Here is an 18,447-nt window from a genome sequence, read left to right as displayed (position 1 = left end):
CGCTTGGATAAGCAGTGGACACAGACACAGAGAGCGGGAGGGGGGAGGGTGAAATCAAGGTAGTCCTGGAAACCTGAAAGGAGGGCAGAGGGGATTCTTGGAGCTGTAACCCTCAAGCGGCTCTGTGTACACCCTTGTTAGCCTGCTTTTACAGTGGTTATGAGTGATGAGGGCACAGCGGGGTCTCCACTGAAGGTGTATGAAGTGTGAAGTGTGCCTGAAGTTAAAATTCTCCTGGTTGTGTTGGCAATATTTAATGGCACATTTTAACAGTGCAGGTTCCAGAGTAATGTTAAAGAAGACTACTTGTAGCCGTGAATACATATTTCACAGCTCTAGAAGCAACAGAAGAAATGTTACTTCATCAAGTTCTTATCCATTGTTTTTAAAATTCTCTATGTGGGATTTATTTTTACTCAAGGAAACTGCAGTGAAACCACGTTTTTAAGATCAAGGTTATTGTAAACAGCCAAACATAATAAAGCCACGTCATGTACAGGTTTCGGCTTTAAATTGTGATTCAGCACCTTCACAGTTTAGGAGTCTAACAGCCATTTTCAAAAAGGCACTCCTGGAAACTTCTAGAGAATTTTAGGAGGACTGCCCCTGAAATCCTGAAATCACACCTGCACCTCACAGAGGGCGTCTAGCCCTGTCTGACAGAAGCGGGGGGGGCAAGACATGACGTTAAAAGAAAGATGCAGAAGTGGCAGATGGAGAAACAGAGTTGGCTATACAATGCCATAGTGACAATATATGTTTGCTTTTTGTATTTTTAGAAAGACTATGCTCAACCTAGCTTACATTGAAGGCAGAGCTGAAATGAACCAGGTGCCATCGCTGCACCATTAAATCGACTTTTAAGCTATTTTAAAGGTATATTTATTTAATGGTTACATAATAATCCTCAAAGCAAAAGTTGATTCAGTCAAAACACTTTGTTATATGAAGGGCAAGAAACAAAATAGCAGTTGGCAACAATGCAAATATTAAAAGAGGGTCTATAGTAGGTAACAAACCTGAAATGTGTGCATTGAAATCAAATACGCTACATACCTAATTGCCACCTCCTCCTCCACACTCTTACTTTCTGCATGCATACAAAATCATGCAAACTACTTTTTTCACTTCTGCTGAATTCCCTTGAACCACAAGACCTAAACAATGAAGAGTTGAATGGTATACTGTTGTATGTAGAGCAAATACAGATTATAAACAGATCATATTGAATAGCTACTGTTGTAAAAAAAAAAAATGCCGACCATGCACATACCTGCACACACCTGCACACACCTATACAGCTCCTGCATTGTACCTTTTGCGCTTTTATGCTCTGTCTTATATTGCTTTTATATATTTTGTCTTATTCTGTTTGAGTTCCTTAAAGGAGAATTGCTGTTTTAACAGCTTATACTTCTTTCATTTACATCTATGTTCATTTATTTTGCACCAAAAACACCAGATCAAATACCCTGTATGTGTAAAAGTGCTTGGAAATAGACCAAATTCTGATTCAAGAATTGTATGAACGATGGGGTTTGTCTGGATGTAGATGCAGTTCAGGTTAAGGATGGGTTCAAAGGCTGCCTTCTGTCCACTGCGTTCCAGTTCTTTCCAAAAAGATGCATTATAGTAACGAGAGCAGAAACGGAGGCCTAAAGGGGGCTAATGTGGGCTCAGTTTGGTATATTTTCGCAGCAGGTTAAATGACCATTGCTGCCTCACCTCTGGAAATAAAAAGCGTACATGAGGTCTGTTCTAATGACACCATTACTCGCCTCCCGATGCCTCAGGCCAGCAGAGCGACACAAGAACACAGGCACATACACGGGGATAATTAAGTTTTACTGCCCCTCAGAACCAGGGAGCAAACTGTTGGATAAGGAGGGGCTAAATTATTGTTTAATGATTGAACATTTTTACGACCCCAGACCGGCGGTGTGGCCCATCCTCCATCCTATCTTCGCCTGAGATTATTTTCACTCGTGTCTTCTTTCGTCCTCTTTATTTTATTTTTATTTATTTTATTTTATTTCCTCTAACAGTAGTAAGTTGTCATTCTCACTTCCCTCTATGCATTTTTCTTCCCTTCTTTCCATCTTCCTGCCTTTCTCATCCTCTTCTTCTCACCACGCCTATTTTTTCTCGTTTGGTTTTATCACAGATAATGTGTGTTATTGTATGTGTTCCATAAAGACAGATAAAATTCATTTTGCACGTTTTTTATTTGTAGTCATGTTAACATTCAACTCTGATCCTCTTCCCTCCCAATGGCAGCTTTCAGCATCATTTATTTAATGCTGATATTTCTCCACCACTGTACCAACACTGTGAATATTTAATGTCAGGCTACAACGCTGAAGTATATCACACTTATACACACACACACACACACCTACACAGAGCAATACAGCAATAGATCATGTGCAGGGGTGAACACACACACACACACACACACACACACACACACACACACACACACACATATATATATACTGGGTCACTCTGATTCACACACAGTGTGGTATAGTATTATTGAAGCCTGTGTAATCTCACATTCATCTGTTTTCTGAATCAGAGAAACAGCATCGGATGCATCTTTAAGATTATGTAAATTAAGACCAATATATTGATGAATATGTAATGATTTCAGAAGTTACTCTACCCCAACATTTGGGTTGTAAGAAAGCCAGCTGATGTAAAAAAAATTAAGTGTTAAAACTTCTATAGATATTGCTTGATGTTTGCTACTTCCTCATTGTTTACTCAGAACTCAGTTATCCTCACAAGTCATCTGCTAGAGGCTACTTAGCTGTGGCCTATTGGTTAGTGCGAGTGCCTCATGTACGGAGGCAGTAGAACCTCCAGGCGGGCAGTCGGGCTCAAATCCGACCTGTCCTTTCCAAATTATTTAAGTAAGAGTCATACTTTGTGTTGTTGTTTAAATAGTAGTGTTACAAGCAGAAAGGTGAATTAAAGGTCAATTTGAAACATAATACGAACTAGCTCCAGATCCATCTGATCCACATTTGATTTCTGTGAGCTGTAATCCGTCTTCTCGACAGACGGAGTATATAGTCTGAGCACTCAGGGCTGGAGTCTGGTTGTGTGGGTTGGTTTTTTTTTTTTTTGTCTCCCTCCATGAAATCACAAGTTCACCAGTATAGGAAGCACCTGAGCATCTAATGGGAATCCGCTGGCTGCTGCTGTTGACATGCCCTCTGCAGACGCTCCCTCCCTCCCCATCTGTCTGCTGTCTACGGCTGCTCAGTGACAGCTCCATACCAGTGGTGAACAGAGCACACAGCTGGGACACACCCACACACGTACCTATAAAAACATACACACATACAAGTGAATGTGAATGCAGGGATCGGGACGCTATCAAACAAACGTTACTGGGAGTGTTGTGTGGAAAAACATTTTTATTTGACTATTTTAAAAGTATTTTTTCTGCCTAAGATAGATAACCATGACGTCAGACAAAACCATTAATACATACAACCAAAAACCAGATTAATGTTTCATGACAGTTCTCCGTCTATTCTTAAATACAGTTGAAAGTTACAGCGACGATGCACATTCAGAACATCTCTGTGATGTGCCAGTTTAACCTTCACGGCTAAATATCAACTGTAGTCTGTGGACAGGTGAGTGACAGAACAATAGACCCATAAGGTACCTTAAAATAGAGCAACAGTACTGTACACTCTGCAAGGCACATATAGGACGCTTAAAAGCAAAGCCATCAGTATAGACTCCATAAAAAAAAAGACTTCATGATAAAGACTTCATAGTTCAGCATTTGTGGATTTAATTAAATTGTACAAGTGTATCCCATTAGTTTCCCACTGAAAGGCCTGAGACGCCATTCATAAATAACTTAATCACATCATCCACTACGTTCATTCACAGTCAACGCTCGGATAGCAGCGACACACTCCAGCTGCACACAAGACTCACTCCTCTTCAATCTCCATCACTCCTCGACTCCACTCGGCTCTCAGCAGCTTGTAGAGCGTGATCATTTTTTCAGAGTATGCAAAGAAATAAAACGGTGAACTTACTTATTTAGTTGCCATCTTTTCAAGATATTGTAGAGAAAAAAGCTGAAACATTTAAAGGAGCAATATGTAGCTCTGACACCTAGTGTTTAAAATTGGTACTGAAGTCCAAATTCAAAACATTGGAGAGAGCGGAATCAAAGACGGAAACTTTGTCATTTTTTTTGATTTGAGATGTGAAAAATCAAGTCGCCTCCAGTAAAACCCCAGTAAATTCTGTAAGTTTGACTAGTAACTTCATCATACATGCATATCAGGAAACAACCCCAACTCACACTTAAACTGTCACTACCCGATCTTTTACTAACTCTTGAACCTTTCAACTGTTAAGAAATGTCGTCTTTTTCTTCAGAGAAAGGTCAAACCGTATGAACCAGAAAACTCAAGCACATCCGATCCAGCTGACGTAAACAGATCCAGGCTCTGTACGGCTAAGCCTCTCTAAGGTGCGTCTCGTTGGACGGAAATCAGAGTTTGATCCTCTGAGCCGAGAACCAAAGCCCCCTCCCTCTCGTCTCATCTCGGAGGCGCTCACTTTCTAATCTTGTTCCTCTTGTTCTCTTCCTTCACCTCTACATCCTTTCACCGCTTCACTCAGTGGCATCTATCTCCTCTCTTATCCCTCCGTTCTGTTCCTCTACTGTACATGGCTTTGACGCTCTTTGGCCTTCATGAATAATTCACCAAGCAGAACGGATGACAAGAAGGCGTCGCCGACAAAAGCCCCCACTGAAAGACATTTGGACAAACACACCATCATCAACATTTACAAACATCCACATACATAAAAGTAAGAGTAAATTCACAATACTGTTTGCCATTTGCAGCCAAAGCACCAGCGCCTGCAGATACATCCGGATATGAAACATGAAATGTTCTATTTCCCCCGTCACCTCCTCAAGTCTTTTATTTTATTCTTTGTTGTGTGTTAGTTTGTTCAATCTCTTTCTCAACACTTTCCCTGAGCGTGTTTTCTTGCTGCTTCCATAAACCCTCCAGTCTGTGCCATCTTCATGTTCATGCCAGCCAGGATTTCCCTGGGAGCATCCCCTCCATCCCAAATGGGATTACATGAAATTCCCACCACCAATCCTTCTCCTTCCATCACCCATCCCCCCCATTCCCATCCCCCCCCCCCCGTAGGAAATACCACAACATCCAGAAGAAGACTTTTCTTCAGAAATCCAGTTACTGGTGTGAAAACGTAATCACATTTTACCAAAACACGGCTTCTTTCACTCTTTAAAGGAGCAGGGATTCCTTTTTTTACCTCATGACAGTGTGCACAAAAGAAAACGCCTTCCTGACTTCCTCTATTGATTCTATCTGGCAGCTTTTTGTCATTAATTCTACCAGTGGTGACACCGGATCCCATTCTTCCCCATTCTTCCCTTAACGGCCCGGCGATTCATCCAGATAAAATTCAATTTCTCCAGCTGACAGGGCAGCTCCTCTCTGACTCCTCGGCCTCTTCTTGGCTCCCGGGCCTGCTGACAGCCGGCCGGCTTTTAATGCACCCAATTGATTCTGTGGCCTTTCTGAGCCGAAACAACACGAGGAGCTAATAAATGGGGGTGGCTCCACACCGAGGCTGTGACCCCTGATGGATGACCCTGCTTGGACAGATAGCAGGCAGCAGAGTAAGGCAGGGCAGGGTGGAAACATGGAGTGGTTGGGGGAGGTTTTCTGAGATTTGAAAAGATAGAAGTGAGGAGGGAAATCGGGCTAGATGTGGCGAGAAATAAAAGAAGCCTGAAGTTGCTTGAAACCTTGGAGATACTCTGGCCTATTTGACTATTTATACATGTGTGGAGCGTGTACATGTGCAGCCACATGCATGTATAATGATGTGGACGTAATGAGGACGGATGAGGTCATTCTGCTGGTGGGGCTGGTACACCTGTAGGGGCCATGGTGGGCTGGATGAGAGGAATGATGAATGAGAGGAGGGGTGGTGTTTGGATGCTCTGCAGCCCTGAATAAAAACAGTCACCATCATCACCATTATGACACTCATCATGGTGCAACATCCATTATCACCTACATCTGCTTTGCATTCATCACCATCCATCTCCCACGTCAGACAGAGCAGTGTAAGTGGATGGCAAATATAGGCAGGGTAGTGATTCGTGCTGAAACACTAATATGAAACCACAAAACCAAAACTTGACATCTCAAAGTGGTAAACTACCCACGGCTTTGGTCCGTCTTTGCTGCTTTAATCGCTGTCTGGTTTTTTTTGTAAAGCATTCCCCATAGATAGAGTCAAGTTGCCTTTAAACAAAACTCTTGAATTACACTGTAATCTCGAGTTCAAGACATGAAAATAGGAGGGCGCACTATATTTTCTTATGAATTGCAATCCTAGTGTCTTATGATGGACGGCTAAAACAAAAAGGAGAACACATGGCATCAAGTTCTGAAAAAATATAAATTAAACTGCCAAATAACCCTTTGTTCTTTCTGACTATAAGTGACGTCACTGGTAGCAAAACCCCCTACTTAAGATTTATTTGTGGGCTTTTCATGCCTTTAGATCGGACAGTGGATCGACTCAGAATTCAGGGAGAGAGAGAGAGTGGGAATGACATGCGGGAAAGGAGCCAGAGGTCGTACTCGAACCCGGGCCGTCCGCTTGAAGGACTACAGTACCCGCACGCAAAAACCCTACTTTATTTCTTACTTTGATAACATTTTTCCTTCAGACTTCACGGTCTTAATTGTAAGCTATAAGTCTTCAATATAGCATGAAGTCAGGGTCAAGTCTGCTTTCTCCTTGCATATCCAACCTTTGCATTAAAATACACACACACACACACACACACACACACACACAAACTGTGGCCCTCTTGAATCAACACTGTGTTCAATGTCCGCATTCTCCTTGTGCGTGCCATGCATTGGGATAACATACATCTGAGTCATCAAGTGTACATCAGTGACACCGCACAGCCTCTGACCTTAAGCAGCATTGACGTCACAGTGGCATTCAGAGCAGCACTGTCCCCTGGGGCTGGACCAATCACTGGAGGCCTTGCTGACTCACAGGCAGGGAATCAGGAACAACAGACACAGAAGACAGGGGTCAACCCAACAGGTACACAGGTAGGTAAATATTTGAAAAAAAAAAACGCTGTGCAAGGTCAAGCAAGTGTGCGCAACCTGGAACAATGCTTGCTCACCCCGAGCGATATCTGCACTGTAATCTTTTCTGCGGAGAGGATGTGACTTCCAAATGACTGCAAAATCAAACTTTTGCTGACTTTTGTTATCCCAAATCTCCCCCTAAGGAGATGAAAGTGATGATGTAAGCTGTCTTCCAAATAAGAAACCCTCGCTTGTGAGCCTCCTTTGGAAGACTGACAACCACTGCTCAATAGCGTCACTTGTCATGTTGTGAGAGGTGTCGCCTGATCCCCGGTAAGTCAAAAACCGGAGGAGGAAGGAGGATAGAAAAAGGAGGGAACGCAGCAAATGGGTGAGGAAAGAGAAGTCACTGACGCTGGTCCACAGGCGATGTGCTGAGCAAAGTCACAGCAGAAATGTTCATGTAAAGGGACGTGTGGGAGCGTGTTGCTCTGAGGAGAAATAGGTTGTGACAGTGGATTTAGCTTGTTATTCCTTCTGATTTCCCCCAAGCCCTCCCTGAACGCCTTCTATGGTGATTCCACTTCAGAACAAAATGACAGGATGGTGTTTTCAGCATGATATATAAAAATGGAGTTTATCTCCATGCAGATACATGGTGGTTAACAAGTTGATTTTAACATTTCTTGATACTTTGTGAAGAAAATCACTGCCTCCACTTCCATTGCACTTGAAAAGACATTCTCTCCATTTTGCACTAATGCTGTGGAAAAACAAAATTTTCCTGACAGTGAATCTAAGTAGACTCAGAAAACTGTCAGACATGTATAACAAGATTTTATTTAACTATGTTTTTCTTGCATCAGACTTTTAAAGTGTACTGTGCAAGTTTCAATTTATCCTTCATAGCCAAAAGACGTTTAAAATAAAAAAAAACTACATTCAATCAAAAAAAAAAAAAAAAAGAAAAGACGGTTCGATGGACAGCTGAGATTTGGGTTGTGCTGCAATAAGACTTTAGACTTTAGACTTCACATTTTAGACTTTATTGTCCCCGAGGGGAAATTCTTTTTCACAGCACCGTTACTGTCCAACAAACAGTTCCCACCAAAGAACATAAGTTTCAATTCGCATCTTGATACTTAAAAAGCCACAACAAACCAAGAGCCAATCCCAGACTGGTCCCTAACACAAAACATTAGTTTCTCTCACTCATTGATCAGAATGTTTGCATCGTATCAGACAAGAGCTAAGCATGTCAGATTTTTGATACTCCGCATTACTGGTAAATTTTTTTGGCTGTCGCTTTTTGGGTGGACCATGATCAAGTATATTTCATCAGATCTCCCATGGCAACGACGAGAGCAAAGATGTCACGTCCACTGAGTCTTCCTCCAAAGCTGCGCTGCTTTATCAGAGTTGTTCCACGGTGCTCTGTCACATCCGAACAATGCACAAAGTGCACTTTAATGGTGCATGTAAAAACAGCCATAATGCACTCAAAATTGGCATAAGTGAAATCAAATGGGCAGTAAACACTGCAGACGGGCAGGCAGCACTGGGAGAGGACAGCACACCTGCACTGATGGAGCTTTTATGGAGCAGTGGCCACAGTGACGACAGCGCTAACAGCATCATAATGTCGTGATTAGCCTCAAATGGGACGAGATGTGGGGATGGTTTGGCAGCACCCTGGTGACAGCACAGCTCTCCGGGGACCTGTGAGGCTGTCACAGGGGGAGAAGGAGCTCCATCACTTCTGGTTTAGGCCTGGAGCTGGAGCTGGCAAGCCCTCCAGGACAGGAGAATCCAACCCCTCCCTTAACCCTTGAGGAGTTATAAATCACCTGGCTCCTGACAGCAGAAGCAGGAGGAGAGGAGTAACCTTGGGTGGAGCTGATGGCTTCTTCTCTAGAAGACATTTACCTCCTAATGAGTCTTTTTTTTTCCCTTCCTGTATCACCATTTATCCTCACTCACATACAGATACACTCACACGTTGAAGGCTGTGGCGTTCAAAAAGCTCCGAGCTCAGCAGCTGTCTCCCTCTTTTCCTGCCTAGTGAGGTGTCCTCCTCTGTGATTACAGCAGCGTGTCACTATATGGAGGCTAGACTCGTGCCCAGAGAAGAAAGCCATTACTGCTGCTGCTCAACCTCTCGTAACGCTGAGAGCTGTGTGCAAACATCATTGAACAAAATGGTAGATAATGGAGCCGAAAGACAGAACAAGAAAGACAAAAGAAAAAAAATCTGTGCATGGAGGAAGGCTGGTACCAACATCCCCCCCCCCCCCCTCTGTATTCCCTCTCATCTGTCTGACAGGTTGTGTACAGTCTGATGCCTGACACCTTCTGTCACAGTCCAGTAAGAAAATCATGGCTGTCACCGTCCTCAGCTCCCTCCTACCACTGCTGGGACACAGATTCCCGTTTACAGGGTTGGAAGAGCCAACTATGTTAAGTGACATGTTTTTGTGGTCATGGTACACTGGTTGTATTTTCATCAGAGCGTGTTGTGTTGATATTATACAGAAGTGTGAATCCTGCACACAGCTCAAAAGAAGCTCGGGCCTACCTGGGCTTGCTTGCATTGCTTTTCCTCATTGAGTATAATTTCCTCACACTTTTAAATGGGGCTTGGGGAATAGTAGTGTTGTAAGTCAAGACCACACTAACCGAGACCAAGACACATCTGAGACCAGAGTGCTCTGAGACCGAGACAAGACCAAGACCATAATTATCACTGAAAAAATCAATTCTCTCCAGCTCCATCCTCCTGTCCATTTATGGTAACGGTTGGCAGCAAAAAACCAAGATGGCGCCATGTTGCCTAACTCTGGGAACAACCAATAAACGATATCGCTGTGGTTGTGTCTACTTGCTTGTAATCTTTGATAATTGCCAATCAAAATTCTATTGAATTAAGCCCTCCAGTGAAATCAATTGTTCACATATGTTTAAATGTTTGAACCAACAATTTGACAAGTCTTGGCTCCATTCCTTCACATGGAACCAAATCTTCCTCAGTCTTTTTATGTTCACTGAAAGCCGACAGCAGCGTTCAGACGCAGATATTTAGACGAGTGTTTTTAATAATCTTTGGACGGGGTGGAATGCTAAAAAGCTTCTTTTAATAAGGAGGGACATTTCCCGCCCCTTCATTCCTTATGGTGAAGCATTCTATGACTTCTGAGGGCAGCGTTCCCCCCTGAGCCCCCATTAATTTACGACTGGCTGTCTGAAGACTTGACACATCTTCTTTCTTTTTAATAACCATCAGATTCCCTGACCAATGGAAGAGACTGTCCTGTCACATCTAGAGCCCTCTCGCTGACCTTTAAGGTGCCTCAGTAATTTGCACTTTATGAGCTTTTGAACAAAGGTTTGATATTGTTAATAAGAAAGAGACAGTGAAAGATCTCCATGCATATTTCTTGACAAATTCTGGAAGAGGCTGTCATCACTGCCGACATGTCTGGCATATTATTATTCAAACCGTCAAGATGGGAAATGTTCATTCCTTGTGTGTCTGTTTGGGAGACAAAGAAAACACAGATTTTTTTCTCGAGGATGTTTCAGAACACAGTCTCTGGTGTCAAATGAAACAATAATCATTTTGACGTTAACCTGACGACATGACGCCTGTTTTCTTTCTGAAATTGTTCATTTGCTTAATGAAATATCACAAAGCTTACACTCTTAAACTGGTTTTAAGATTAGTGTTGACCTTGAGTCAAATGGCCAAGCAACAGATCTGAACTGAACTACTGGGATGTGGAGGAACAAGAGATTCAGATAAGGGGCGTGTAGCCAAATATTCGCAGCATTTGCTTGATGATATTTTGCTCAATTTGGATTCAAATCTCAGAGCGATGTTGAAAGCTCATTGTTTAATTGATGCAATGAAAAGTCAAGTAAATTGTGAATTTTAAAGGTGGTAAAACCTGGTTCTATGAAGGATTATCTGATGAGATCCTTGTTTTCGTAGTATGAAATCCTCAGAAATCAATAAGAAAAGGGGGCAAAATAAATCTAAAGCCGTTTCACACCGCGTTTCTGCAAAATCGCTATAACTCAGCTCAGCCGTGATTGGCTATTTGTGCATATTGATCACGCTGGCCGGTAATATTCTTGTCCCTGACTATGAATTCACATTGCGTCTTGTGCGCCCACGGTTGGAACTCCTTGGTTTTGATCAATTACACCTGAACCAGCTTTTGGAAAGAGCGCAGTCAGGCTGAAAATGTTGTGTTCCTTAATGCATATAGCAAATAAATAAGTATATCTTTGGAAGCTGTAGTGCTGCGAGTCTTTGTGCATCATATCTACTGATTTTAAAGTGGTGTTAAGTGTGTTTGCTGACTTTTTCAAGATTAAATCTAAACATTCAAAGTAATGTCTGCAGCACTTTTACAGCGATTACAATATTACTAGCAAGAACAGTAACATTTGTTTTGTTTTGGGATTTAAGGTATATTTTTGACCCCTTCTCAGATTTTTCTTGCATTGCTTTTCCTTATTGAGAACAATTTCCTCACACTTTTAAATGGGGCTTGGGGAATGGTAGTGTCGAAGTCAAGACCACACTAACCGAGACCAAGACACATCTGAGACCAGAGTGCTCCTAGACCAAGACCAAGACCCTTAGGGATAGAGACCGAGTCAAGACCAAGTTCATAAATATCACTGAAAAATCAGCATCTTGGAGGCAATGGGCGTGTCACTCACTTAGACCGTAACACCGGGAAGGTTGCGCCATAACCAGGGGGTAAAAAAAATCTAATTATGTAGGAAGTGAAGTTATGGGTTCTTTAAGAGAGGGGCATTTGCCTTTGAATGAAAGTAATGGCATGGAAAAATAGCTGGAATAGCTGAAATATGATGCTTTCTTTTCTCATTTCTCATCTGATAACATTACCTCGTGTAAGAACATACTTGTGTTTTCCAAAAAAAAAAAAAAAAAAATCACCATGGAGATGAGAGCAGCACAAACGCAAAACATCAGTTTGAACTCAAAATAGCAACCGGCTATTTTCAGACCCTGATAAAGAAATCACATGATGGCTCGTGTGCTAATTTGTGCAAATATCCCACTAAAGGCTCTGAGGCTTTCACTGCACCGTCTCCAGGGACTTCTGACAGGTTTCTCACATCATCGGTCTGTGTGTGTGTCTGTGTCTGTGTTTCAATTAAAACGCACACACGTGATCATTCCAGCCACAAATGTGTTAGTCAAGGTGAAAATGGAAGGAGAGGGAGGAGATGGGTATCAACAGAGTAATGTGTGACGTGCATCATCTATTTATGTGTATTAACCCTTTACCCGACGTCTAGTCATTTCTGTATGAGCTGGAGAAGTTTTAAAACCTAATGACCTAAGCTTCACATGACTTTGAAGCTAAAAATATAATTTCTTTAAAAGATGCTAAAGCAGATTTGATATTCATTTTGGCTGAGAATCCCATTCCTCCGCATCCGAATGTTGTTGCTGTCGATGTTGTGCAATAAAGGCACAAAAATTGTCAAAAAGAAATTTAAAAAAAAGAAAGAAAAAAAAGAACAGCTGTTGTAGGGAATTCTGTGTAGGACATGGTCATTTTCCAAAATCAATGTGTATCACAATATGTATAGTATCATGGGGTTGTGGGAAATTCTCAGCCCTAGTTTGTTCGCACTTCCTGACGTTGTTCCCTCTTTTCTAATCTAGATCCTTGCTTGTGTTGTTCTTACTCTCTCATGTTCGTCTCTTTGGATAAAAGCGTCTGCTAAGTGAATTGTAGAACCGAGAAAAAAGGGGAAATTTCTCGTGTGAGATATCTGTTTTATAGTCATCTTTTATTCCTCATTTTGGTTTTGGTTTTTATTCATGCTAATCTCAAAAACCTTATCAATAAGCATTTCTATTGCAGGTACAATGTGATATGAGAGATCTAAAATGTCAGGATCATACCTGTTTGAGTCCCTGAGAAAAGAATCAGGCTTTGTTTTTGTGTGTGTGTGTGGAGACGCCCTTTATACAGACATGAAGATCACAAATTGATCACAGCTTTACGCAGCAGCTCAGCCAATGGCAGGCCTCCATTTAATTGATGTCGTTAAAATAAATCCCAGTGTGGGACTCACTGTAAAGTGATGATTTATTTAGCTTCTTATTTGACAGCGTGCACAGTTTGCAGCGTTTCAGAGATGCAATAAAAACTTTTATTATCTGTGTGCTGCTGTGTGTCTATAAGGGTTTGTGCATATGTGTGCCTGTGTGTGTTCTTCATGTACGTGCTTCTCCTTGTACATACTAATTACTTTAAATTAAACTGCGGGCTCTTCATAGTGGGAACTTATTGGCTTCTTATTACTTTAGTGGCTCTTCTGTACAGCAGCTTAGTGTATCAGAGGACCAACCTGCTGCGCCATTAATGCATGCATACATTTTTTATAAATACAAACTCTAGTCTAGACATTAGTGTAAATACTTAGTTCATCTTCTGCAGTCAGTTAGGTTACTAAAAGGATAGCACACTTTTAAGAAATACTGACTTTCTGAAGATGTTGCGGTTTTCCGATTTCAGCCTGATTATTAAAGGTTAAGCTCGTCCACCTTTAACTCAGGGCTTTGCCGATCAAACACAAATTATTTAGACACTCACTCTGCCAGAAGACAAAAGTGAAGAAAAATAGATCCATGAGCTCCATCCGAGCATTAAGATGAGTATAATCTCTCACTGCCACATGGGAAACCAAACATTGTACTGTACAACATCCCAGGATCACATCATGTTAAATCACAGCACTGCAGACCTGATTTAAAATCTACATGGGTCAAACATCTGAGTCACTCCGTGTCACCAGTGCTGATTCGAGGGTCTGTTCGGGCTCTAGGCAAAAGGTATTTAGGAGGCCCTCCCACAAGCGCTCAGCAGGGCAACAAGGGCGAATGCTGTCAGAGGGAGGTTTCCTACTGTCATTGCAAAATTTGAACATTTTGGGTTGCTGCTTCGGTCCAAAGTTTGTCAGCCCTCTGGGACCCCCCCTCTATTGGTCTGGGGCCCCAAACAGTTGCCTGCCCTATTTGTAGACGAGCAGCGCCCCACCATGTCACAGCAGTAAACCTCTGTGTTCACAAACATACATGTAAGTCATTATACTGGGGCATCACAGAATAACAGGCATGTAAATCGTCTTCATGTGTCGGCTCCATGAATGCGTAAGCAGCTTTTTTTTTTTTCTTTCACTTTACAATCACTTTCACTTTTCAATCACAACAGCAACAAGGCTAAGCTGGTCCTATGATCTGTTTTCCCACCTCCGTTCATGCAGCGTGGCTTAGAGGGATAAATCCCAATTTCACACTTTCATGAGGCATGCTGCGACACGCAAACACGGCCTCACACGCTGCCTCCCGATCGTCTGCTGTGTGTTAAAGTCACCACACGCAAACTGCAATTAGCCTTTATGCTCCTTCCTACGGCTAAAAGACATGAAATGGCAATAACTTTTATTTCCGAGGCTCTACTGCAATGACAACAATAAAAAAAAGTAATCAGACTGCTCTACATATTTTTTATATTTTGTCGTATTTCTGGATCACAATGATGACTTTTATTCAGGATTTTTATTCTATATCTTGCAGAGTTGCTTCCTGTCAACAAGTAAAGTGAAACATCTGGATAAAATCATGCAAACATTTAAATGAGCGCTCGTCTCTGAGGACTACTAACTGCCACAAAGACTCCACTAGAAAATATCGGAGTTCACTGGGAAACACTTTGGCTTGCAGTCTCAATGATAATTGTTATGCACATCGTAACTTTACGGTTGGATTTAATTGCTGTCATAAATTGTGAGTAGCAAACAGTGCGACAAAATGTAAAGCACCAACGTTTTACTCAGATAAAAATGAATAATAAGCTGACTGATTTTGGCAGATATTGCAATTTTGATGCCTAAACATTTGTGCGTGACAACTTTTATTTTTACTCAACAAATCCAATGTTTTTGGGGGATCTAAAGCAAAAGAATATGTCTTTTTACATCTGGAAGATAAGATAGTTTTAGGCCAGTGCATCTCTGCAACGCAGCAGTACGTCTTTTTATTTCTGTTTTCTCTTTCGCCTTTCTTAAAGAAAATGAGCTCATGTATGTTTGGAAACTTTCCTGTGGATGAATGCAATTTCAATTAATTTCCAAAATGTGTGCAGCTATAAAGGCGGCTCCTAAAAAAAAATGCTAAAAGGACCAAGCCTATTAAGAAAACCCGCAGTGAAGACAAAGCACAGTTGCACACAGAAATGCACACACAATGTAAGCCTCAGTTTCCATAGAGACAGAGCACTCTGGACATATTGAGGATTTATTTAAAAAAAAGCCTCCCTGGCAGTATTATTCCCTCTGCACTCGGAGAGCAGAGACACAGACTGTCACCACTCTGCTGGAGCGGGAGACACAACAACGTCTCACAACTGTTAGGAGAAAAATAATATTCCGTCTTCCTACCAGCTTGCCCCGTCAGGCTGCACAGCCGCCATGATGCTAATGATCGGCTTTAAAACTCAGCAGCCATGGCAGAGACATCATTACGGGGTTACGGAGGCCGGTAGTGAAGCAGTGTGGATCTGTGGAAGTAGCCCCAGCACTGACAGGGACTTTTCCTCTGCTGGTCTCTGAAGGCTTTCTGTGGGAGAGTCTGAGCTAACAGAGAGCAGAACACACGTCACAGTCCAGTAATTGGAAGGTACAGTGGGTAAACACGAGAGCGGACAACTGGAAACAACTGCTACAGGCCAGCAAGAGTCAACAGGAGCCTGACAGGTGGCAACACATGGTTACACTTTTTTTTTTTTTTTGGACCAACCAGGTCAATTTGTTTTGGCCATAATTTGGCTTTTTGAATCCCCTGGGTCAGAACACCTAATGCAGAGTACACAGACATGCAAAGAGAATTGCAAACAAGTTATCAGACCTGCCTAGTTGAAGCTAATTATCCAGCTCTTTCAGGAACTTCAGAGTTTATAGAGGTAAAAAAAAAAAAAAAAAAAAAAAGACTGAATTTACATGAAGTGAAACCTTTCACTTCATGCCCCGCTGCCCCCGGGACCAAGAGAGAAAACTCTTCAAGCACTGGAGACATTTGAAGAGAGAGAAAGGATAACAGCCGAGGTGATGGATGATGGGAGGATGGTCGGAGCAGCAATGTCAAGACTCCTCATTCCGGGAAGTGAAATCAGTTTCCTCCTGGTTTCCCTGAGGCTGTTCCACATGAGAGCTCGGGCCCCCCCGCTGCCTGCGTCAACAAAGAGGGTAGACCATGGAGCTGCAGAGCCCGTGACATTTGACAAGTAGAGAGTGTAAGAGGGAGAATACAGCAACAAGAAAAAAAAAAAGGAAGACATGCCGTCCACTGTTTCAAGCATGTAGTACAAAGGACATTTCCACACGAGCAAGGCAGAAAGTTGGGGTTATACTGGAAAGCTCTGCGAACGTTGGGGAAAGCGGGAAAGAAATCGGAAGTCGAAACAGAGGGAGATAAAAGACAAAGTCAATCCCTTTATGAAAAGATCAAATGTGACTTACAGGGGACATGAGAGAGATGATGAAACTGAGAAATCTGAAGGCACACAGAGACAAAGGGAGAGCAGACAGAATTAATGTGACTGCCGGTACCCATTTGTAAAGTCTTCAACTCACCTGAGAGTTTCCTCACGACCCCCACTTTCATACCTCTCCCCCCTCTAAACCATACACCCTCAGACACACTCATCATGTTGCACACTTTCACCTTTGAAGTTGCCTCGCATGCTGAATCTTTTTATAAGCATTGCCAGAGGTCCCAGCCAGGCAACCAGAACGTGAAGAATGGGACATGGGGAAAAAAAGAGGCGTCAGGGTGAATTGGGGGGGGGGGGGGGGGGCTGATTTATATTAAAGATCACACAGACACTGACTCTGCACCCGAAGCAAAAGCTAAAATTGAAGCGAAATCCCCCCAAAAAACCCAATCAAGAGGATTGGCAGAGGAGGAAAACGGCACATCCTGCTGATTTTGGCCGACATGGGACGAGTGTCTACACATGCGCGTTAGTGCAAACACATGCAGAAAAATGTAGAAATCAAACACAAACACATAGCCTGCAGCCTGAGTGTGGGTGGGATGTGTGAGGGTGGGACAACGGGGGAGACTTCAGACCCCTTCCAGGCTCAGGTAGCTCTCTAATAAAAAAATTTGCTTCGGTGTTCAATCAGCGTTGTCTGCAGAAATAAGAACACAGAAGGTCCCTCATTCCCCCGACTCCCCGTGAAGACAGAAACCCTCAAAAAGGTCCTGATTCATTCAGAGAGAATCAGAATGAGTATGTAGGGATGGAGAGTTTGTATGTGCATCTGAAACACGTATAAAACAGAACTTTCATCAGAAAACTATTTTGTTGTTGCAGTCCGAGCTTTGAACTAGATCAGCAGTTTGATTACATTTCTGTCCGAATGAGTTTCATTATGGAAAACACTGATTGGCCGACTGATTAGCTCTATACTAAGATCAGTCCTCGTAACATAACGAGGGAGAGTCTCATTTGGTACACATATAGCCATTACAAATCAGCAGAAAAAAAAATCTTCAATGGGCTCTTATCAATTTTACAAATCAGTTATTCACATCATTTTGATATCATTAGTGCGCTCATATCTACAGTTCGGAGGCCGTGAAGTGAGTTGGATTTTTTCATCACTTTGGACATCAGAGCTTCATACCCGACTTGCCCAGGTTCACATCCCACCTGTGGCCTCCCTCCCGCATGTCGTTCCCCACTCTCTCTCCCTGGTTTCCGACTCTATCCACTGTCCTGTCTCTTGAATAAAGGCACAAAAGCCCCAAAAAAATCTTAAATTAAAAAAAAAATAAAAATGTAATGCCATTTGACTGGTGAATAAATCTAGTAATATCGGCGCATATCTGCAATAAAATTAGCGGATACTGGTCACTTGATATGCAAATATCGGCCGTTATTATCGGCTGGCTGATTAATCGGTCGGGCTCCATTAATGAATGTCCTCATCTACTTTAGAGGCAGGGTTGGTAATTTTCTAAAACTAGCATGATTTTGAAAGTAGAATTCCCCCAGTGCTCCGTCTACACCCACCCCTCCCTCAAAAGCCACGCCCCTCACTTACATGCACAAGGGCCGTTGCTCCAGAAGCGGACCTCGGCTCATGCTTTGAGTGTGGGCTCGCATGCATAGGGTGGAGAGCGAGCAGGTAGACAGGGAGGCGTGATTGGTTAATCAGATTTGTACCTCGTGGCAGACAT

This window comes from Labrus bergylta, chromosome 3 (genome assembly GCF_963930695.1).
Source record: "Labrus bergylta chromosome 3, fLabBer1.1, whole genome shotgun sequence".
Lineage (NCBI taxonomy): Eukaryota > Metazoa > Chordata > Actinopteri > Labriformes > Labridae > Labrus > Labrus bergylta.
Note: the sequence above shows the minus strand (reverse complement) of the source record.